Raw genomic sequence first — 4,938 nt, 5'->3', positions numbered from 1 at the left:
TGCTTGGGCGAGAGTAGTACTAGGATGGGTGACCTCCTGGGAAGTCCTCGTGTTGCATTCCCTTTTTAATTATTTTTTGCGCCTTATGACAAACATATCGCACGTGCGCGATATATATTAATCCCGTTATATTATTTTTGACGTTTGCGATATGTTTAAGCTCGATGCTCATTGCTCGCGCGTCTTGGGGCGGCTTTGTGGCGCGAAGAGCGCGTTCTGAAAGGGGTGGAAAAAACTCGTGTTGCTGCGGTATGGAGGGAGGGGTGGAAACCGTGGAAAACTCGTCTCCGTGATTGAGCGGGAGAATAAGTAGTATAGGACATTATCCATTGTTAGGGAACGGTTGTAATGGTAGTGAGAATGTAGAATCGTCTTTGGAGCGGACCTGAGAGTGGCAAGCATAAGGGACGAAGACGGGGAAACATGTCGGACGCGATCATACCAGCACTAAAGCACCGGATCCCATCAGAACTCCGAAGTTAAGCGTGCTTGGGCGAGAGTAGTACTAGGATGGGTGACCTCCTGGGAAGTCCTCGTGTTGCATTCCCTTTTTAATTATTTTTTGCGCCTTGTGACAAACATATCGCACATGCGCGATATATATTAATCCCGTTATATTATTTTTGACGTTTGCGACATGTTTAAGCTCGATGCTCATTGCTCGCGCGTCTTGGGGCGGCTTTGTGGCGCGAAGAGCGCGTTCTGAAAGGAGTGGAAAAAACTCGTGTTGCTGCGGTATGGAGGGAGGGGTGGAAACCATGGAAAACCCGTCTCCGTGATTGAGCGTGAGAGTAAGTAGTATAGGACATTATCCATTGTTAGGGAAGAGTTGTAATGGTAGTGAGAATGTAGAATCGTCTTTGGAGCGGACCTGGGAGTTGCAAGCATAAGGGACAAAGACGGGGAAACATGTCGGATGTGATCATACCAGCACTAAAGCACCGGATCCCATCAGAACTCCGAAGTTAAGCGTGCTTGGGCGAGAGTAGTACTAGCATGGGTGACCTCCTGGGAAGTCCTCATGTTGCATTCCCTTTTTAATTATTTTTTGCGCCTTGTGACAAACATATCGCACGTGCGCGATATATATTAATCCCGTTATATTATTTTTGACATTTGCGATATGTTTAAGCTCGATGCTCATTGCTCGCGCGTCTTGGGGCGGCTTTGTGGCACGAAGAGCGCGTTTTGAAAGAGGTGGAAAAAACTCGTGTTGCTGCGGTATGGAGGGAGGGGTGGAAACCGTGGAAAACTCGTCTCCGTGATTGAGCGGGAGAGTAAGTAGTATAGGACAGTATCCATTGTTAGGGAACGGTTGTAATGGTAGTGAGAATGTAGAATCGTCTTTGGAGCGGACCTGGGAGTGGCAAGCATAAGGGACGAAGATGGGGAAACATGTCGGATGCGATCATACCAGCACTAAAGCACCGGATCCCATCGGAACTCCGAAGCTAAGCGTGCTTGGGCGAGAGTAGTACTAGGATGGGTGACCTCCTGGGAAGTCCTCGTGTTGCATTCCCTTTTTAATTATTTTTTGCGCCTTATGACAAACATATCGCACGTGCGCGATATATATTAATCCCGTTATATTATTTTTGACGTTTGCGATATGTTTAAGCTCGATGCTCATTGCTCGCGCGTCTTGGGGCGGCTTTGTGGCGCGAAGAGCGCGTTCTGAAAGGGGTGGAAAAAACTCGTGTTGCTGCGGTATGGAGGGAGGGGTGGAAACCGTGGAAAACTCGTCTCCGTGATTGAGCGGGAGAATAAGTAGTATAGGACATTATCCATTGTTAGGGAACGGTTGTAATGGTAGTGAGAATGTAGAATCGTCTTTGGAGCGGACCTGAGAGTGGCAAGCATAAGGGACGAAGACGGGGAAACATGTCGGACGCGATCATACCAGCACTAAAGCACCGGATCCCATCAGAACTCCGAAGTTAAGCGTGCTTGGGTGAGAGTAGTACTAGGATGGGTGACCTCCTGGGAAGTCCTCGTGTTGCATTCCCTTTTTAATTATTTTTTGCGCCTTGTGACAAACATATCGCACGTGCGCGCTATATATTAATCCCGTTATATTATTTTTGACGTTTGCGATATGTTTAAGCTCGATGCTCATTGCTCGCGCGTCTTGGGGCGGCTTTGTGGCGCGAAGAGCGCGTTCTGAAAGGGGTGGAAAAAACTCATGTTGCTGCGGTATGGAGGGAGGGGTGGAAACCGTGGAAAACTCGTCTCCGTGATTGAGCGGGAGAATAAGTAGTATATGACATTATCCATTGTTAGGGAACGGTTGTAATGGTAGTGAGAATGTAGAATCGTCTTTGGAGCGGACCTGAGAGTGGCACACATAAGGGACGAAGACGGGGAAACATGTCGGACGCGATCATACCAGCACTAAAGCACCGGATCCCATCAGAACTCCGAAGTTAAGCGTGCTTGGGCGAGAGTAGTACTAGGATGGGTGACCTCCTGGGAAGTCCTCGTGTTGCATTCCCTTTTTAATTATTTTTTGCGCCTTGTGACAAACATATCGCACATGCGCGATATATATTAATCCCGTTATATTATTTTTGACGTTTGCGACATGTTTAAGCTCGATGCTCATTGCTCGCGCGTCTTGGGGCGGCTTTGTGGCGCGAAGAGCGCGTTCTGAAAGGAGTGGAAAAAACTCGTGTTGCTGCGGTATGGAGGGAGGGGTGGAAACCATGGAAAACCCGTCTCTGTGATTGAGCGTGAGAGTAAGTAGTATAGGACATTATCCATTGTTAGGGAACAGTTGTAATGGTAGTGAGAATGTAGAATCGTCTTTGGAGCGGACCTGGGAGTTGCAAGCATAAGGGACAAAGACGGGGAAACATGTCGGATGTGATCATACCAGCACTAAAGCACCGGATCCCATCAGAACTCCGAAGTTAAGCGTGCTTGGGCGAGAGTAGTACTAGCATGGGTGACCTCCTAGGAAGTCCTCATGTTGCATTCCCTTTTTAATTATTTTTTGCGCCTTGTGACAAACATATCGCACGTGCGCGATATATATTAATCCCGTTATATTATTTTTGACATTTGCGATATGTTTAAGCTCGATGCTCATTGCTCGCTCGTCTTGGGGCGGCTTTGTGGCACGAAGAGCGCGTTTTGAAAGAGGTGGAAAAAACTCGTGTTGCTGCGGTATGGAGGGAGGGGTGGAAACCGTGGAAAACTCGTCTCCGTGATTGAGCGGGAGAGTAAGTAGTATAGGACATTATCCATTGTTAGGGAACGGTTGTAATGGTAGTGAGAATGTAGAATCATATTGGAGCGGACCTGGGAGTGGCAAGCATAAGGGACGAAGATGGGGAAACATGTCGGATGCGATCATACCAGCACTAAAGCACCGGATCCCATCAGAACTCCGAAGCTAAGCGTGCTTGGGCGAGAGTAGTACTAGGATGGGTGACCTCCTGGGAAGTCCTCGTGTTGCATTCCCTTTTTAATTATTTTTTGCGCCTTGTGACAAACATATCTCACGTGCGCGATATATATTAATCCCGTTATATTATTTTTGACGTTTGCGATATGTTTAAGCTCAATGCTCATTGCCCGCGCGTCTTGGGGTGGCTTTGTGGCGCGAAGAGCGCGTTCTGAAAGGGGTGGAAAAACTCGTGTTGCTGCAGTATGGAGGGAGGGGTGGAAACCGTGGAAAACTCGTCTCCGTGATTGAGCGGGAGAGTAAGTAGTATAGGACATTATCCATTGTTAGGTAACGGTTGTAATGGTAGTGAGAATGTAGAATCGTCTTTGGAGCGGACCTGGGAATGGCAAGCATAAGGGACGAAGACGGGGAAACATGTCGGATGCGATCATACAAGCACTAAAGCACTGGATCCCATCAAAACTCCGAAGTTAAGCGTGCTTGGGCGAGAGTAGTACTAGGATGGGTGACCTCTTGGGAAGTCCTCGTGTTGCATTTCCTTTTTAATTATTTGTTGCGCCTTGTGACAAACATATCGCGCGTGCGCGATATATATTAATCCCGTTATATTATTTTTGACGTTTGCGATATGTTTAAGCTCGATGCTCATTGCTCACGCGTCTTGGGGCGGCTTTGTGGCGCGAAGAGCGCGTTCTGAAAGGGGTGGAAAAAACTCGTGTTGCTGCGGTATGGAGGGAGGGGTGGAAACCGTGGAAAACTCATCTCCGTGATTGAGCGGGAGAGTAAGTAGTATAGGACATTGTCCATTGTTAGGGAACGGTTGTAATGGTAGTGAGAATGTAGAATCGTCTTTGGAGCGGACCTGAGAGTGGCAAGCATACGGCACGAAGACGGGGAAACATGTCGGATGCGATCATACCAGCACTAAAGCACCGGATCCCATCAGAACTCCAAAGTTAAGAGTGCTTGGGCGAGAGCAGTACTAGGATGGGTGACCTCCTGGGAAATCCCCATGTTGCATTCCCTTTTTAATTATTTTTTGCGCCTTGTGACAAACATATCGCACATGCGTAATATATATTAATCCCGTTATATTATTTTTGACGTTTGCGATATGTTTAAGCTCGATGCTCATTGCTCGCGCGTCCTATGGCGGCTTTGTGGCGCAAAGAGCGCGTTCTAAAAGGGGTGGAAAAAACTCGTGTTGCTGCGGTATGGAGGGAGGGGTGGAAACCGTGGAAAACTCGTCTCCGTGATTGAGCGGGAGAGTAAGTAGTATAGGACATTATCCATTGTTAGGGAACGGTTGTAATGGTAGTGAGAATGTAGAATCGTCTTTGGAGCGGACCTGGGAGTAACAAGCATAAGGGACGAAGACGGGGAAACATGTCGGATGCGATCATACCAGCTCTAAAGCATCGGATCCCATCAGAACTCCAAAGTTAAGCGTGCTTGGGCGAGAGTAGTACTAGGATGGGTGACCTCCTGGGAAGTCCTCGTGTTGCATTCCCTTTTAGGGGTGGAAACCG

At 48.0% G+C, this 4,938-nt stretch overlaps 10 non-coding genes and 1 pseudogene across 10 annotated transcripts; all 11 read left to right on the top strand.

Annotated features, from left to right (window-relative positions):
- LOC123118807 (uncharacterized) lies at positions 1–61 on the top strand (annotated as a pseudogene).
- Positions 62–428: 367 nt separating this feature from the next.
- On the top strand, positions 429–547 carry LOC123118378 (5S ribosomal RNA). Its single transcript, XR_006457921.1, has one exon. It is a non-coding gene; the product is annotated as a 5S ribosomal RNA (ribosomal RNA).
- A 367-nt stretch (positions 548–914) lies between these two features.
- LOC123118559 (5S ribosomal RNA) lies at positions 915–1,033 on the top strand. The gene has a single exon (XR_006458108.1). It is a non-coding gene; the product is annotated as a 5S ribosomal RNA (ribosomal RNA).
- A 367-nt stretch (positions 1,034–1,400) lies between these two features.
- Positions 1,401–1,519, top strand: LOC123118321 (5S ribosomal RNA). Its single transcript, XR_006457867.1, has one exon. It is a non-coding gene; the product is annotated as a 5S ribosomal RNA (ribosomal RNA).
- Positions 1,520–1,886: 367 nt separating this feature from the next.
- Positions 1,887–2,005, top strand: LOC123118489 (5S ribosomal RNA). Its single transcript, XR_006458033.1, has one exon. It is a non-coding gene; the product is annotated as a 5S ribosomal RNA (ribosomal RNA).
- Positions 2,006–2,372: 367 nt separating this feature from the next.
- Positions 2,373–2,491, top strand: LOC123118377 (5S ribosomal RNA). Its single transcript, XR_006457920.1, has one exon. It is a non-coding gene; the product is annotated as a 5S ribosomal RNA (ribosomal RNA).
- A 367-nt stretch (positions 2,492–2,858) lies between these two features.
- Positions 2,859–2,977, top strand: LOC123118631 (5S ribosomal RNA). The gene has a single exon (XR_006458178.1). It is a non-coding gene; the product is annotated as a 5S ribosomal RNA (ribosomal RNA).
- Positions 2,978–3,343: 366 nt separating this feature from the next.
- Positions 3,344–3,462, top strand: LOC123118781 (5S ribosomal RNA). Its single transcript, XR_006458317.1, has one exon. It is a non-coding gene; the product is annotated as a 5S ribosomal RNA (ribosomal RNA).
- Positions 3,463–3,828: 366 nt separating this feature from the next.
- Positions 3,829–3,947, top strand: LOC123118707 (5S ribosomal RNA). The gene has a single exon (XR_006458251.1). It is a non-coding gene; the product is annotated as a 5S ribosomal RNA (ribosomal RNA).
- Positions 3,948–4,314: 367 nt separating this feature from the next.
- On the top strand, positions 4,315–4,433 carry LOC123118607 (5S ribosomal RNA). The gene has a single exon (XR_006458157.1). It is a non-coding gene; the product is annotated as a 5S ribosomal RNA (ribosomal RNA).
- Positions 4,434–4,800: 367 nt separating this feature from the next.
- LOC123118566 (5S ribosomal RNA) lies at positions 4,801–4,919 on the top strand. The gene has a single exon (XR_006458115.1). It is a non-coding gene; the product is annotated as a 5S ribosomal RNA (ribosomal RNA).
- Positions 4,920–4,938: the final 19 nt, after the last annotated feature.

The sequence above is a fragment of the Triticum aestivum genome, chromosome 5B, assembly GCF_018294505.1.
Source record: "Triticum aestivum cultivar Chinese Spring chromosome 5B, IWGSC CS RefSeq v2.1, whole genome shotgun sequence".
In the NCBI taxonomy this organism is placed as follows: Eukaryota; Viridiplantae; Streptophyta; class Magnoliopsida; order Poales; family Poaceae; genus Triticum; species Triticum aestivum.
Note: the sequence above shows the minus strand (reverse complement) of the source record. Positions and strands in the feature narration are given on the sequence as shown.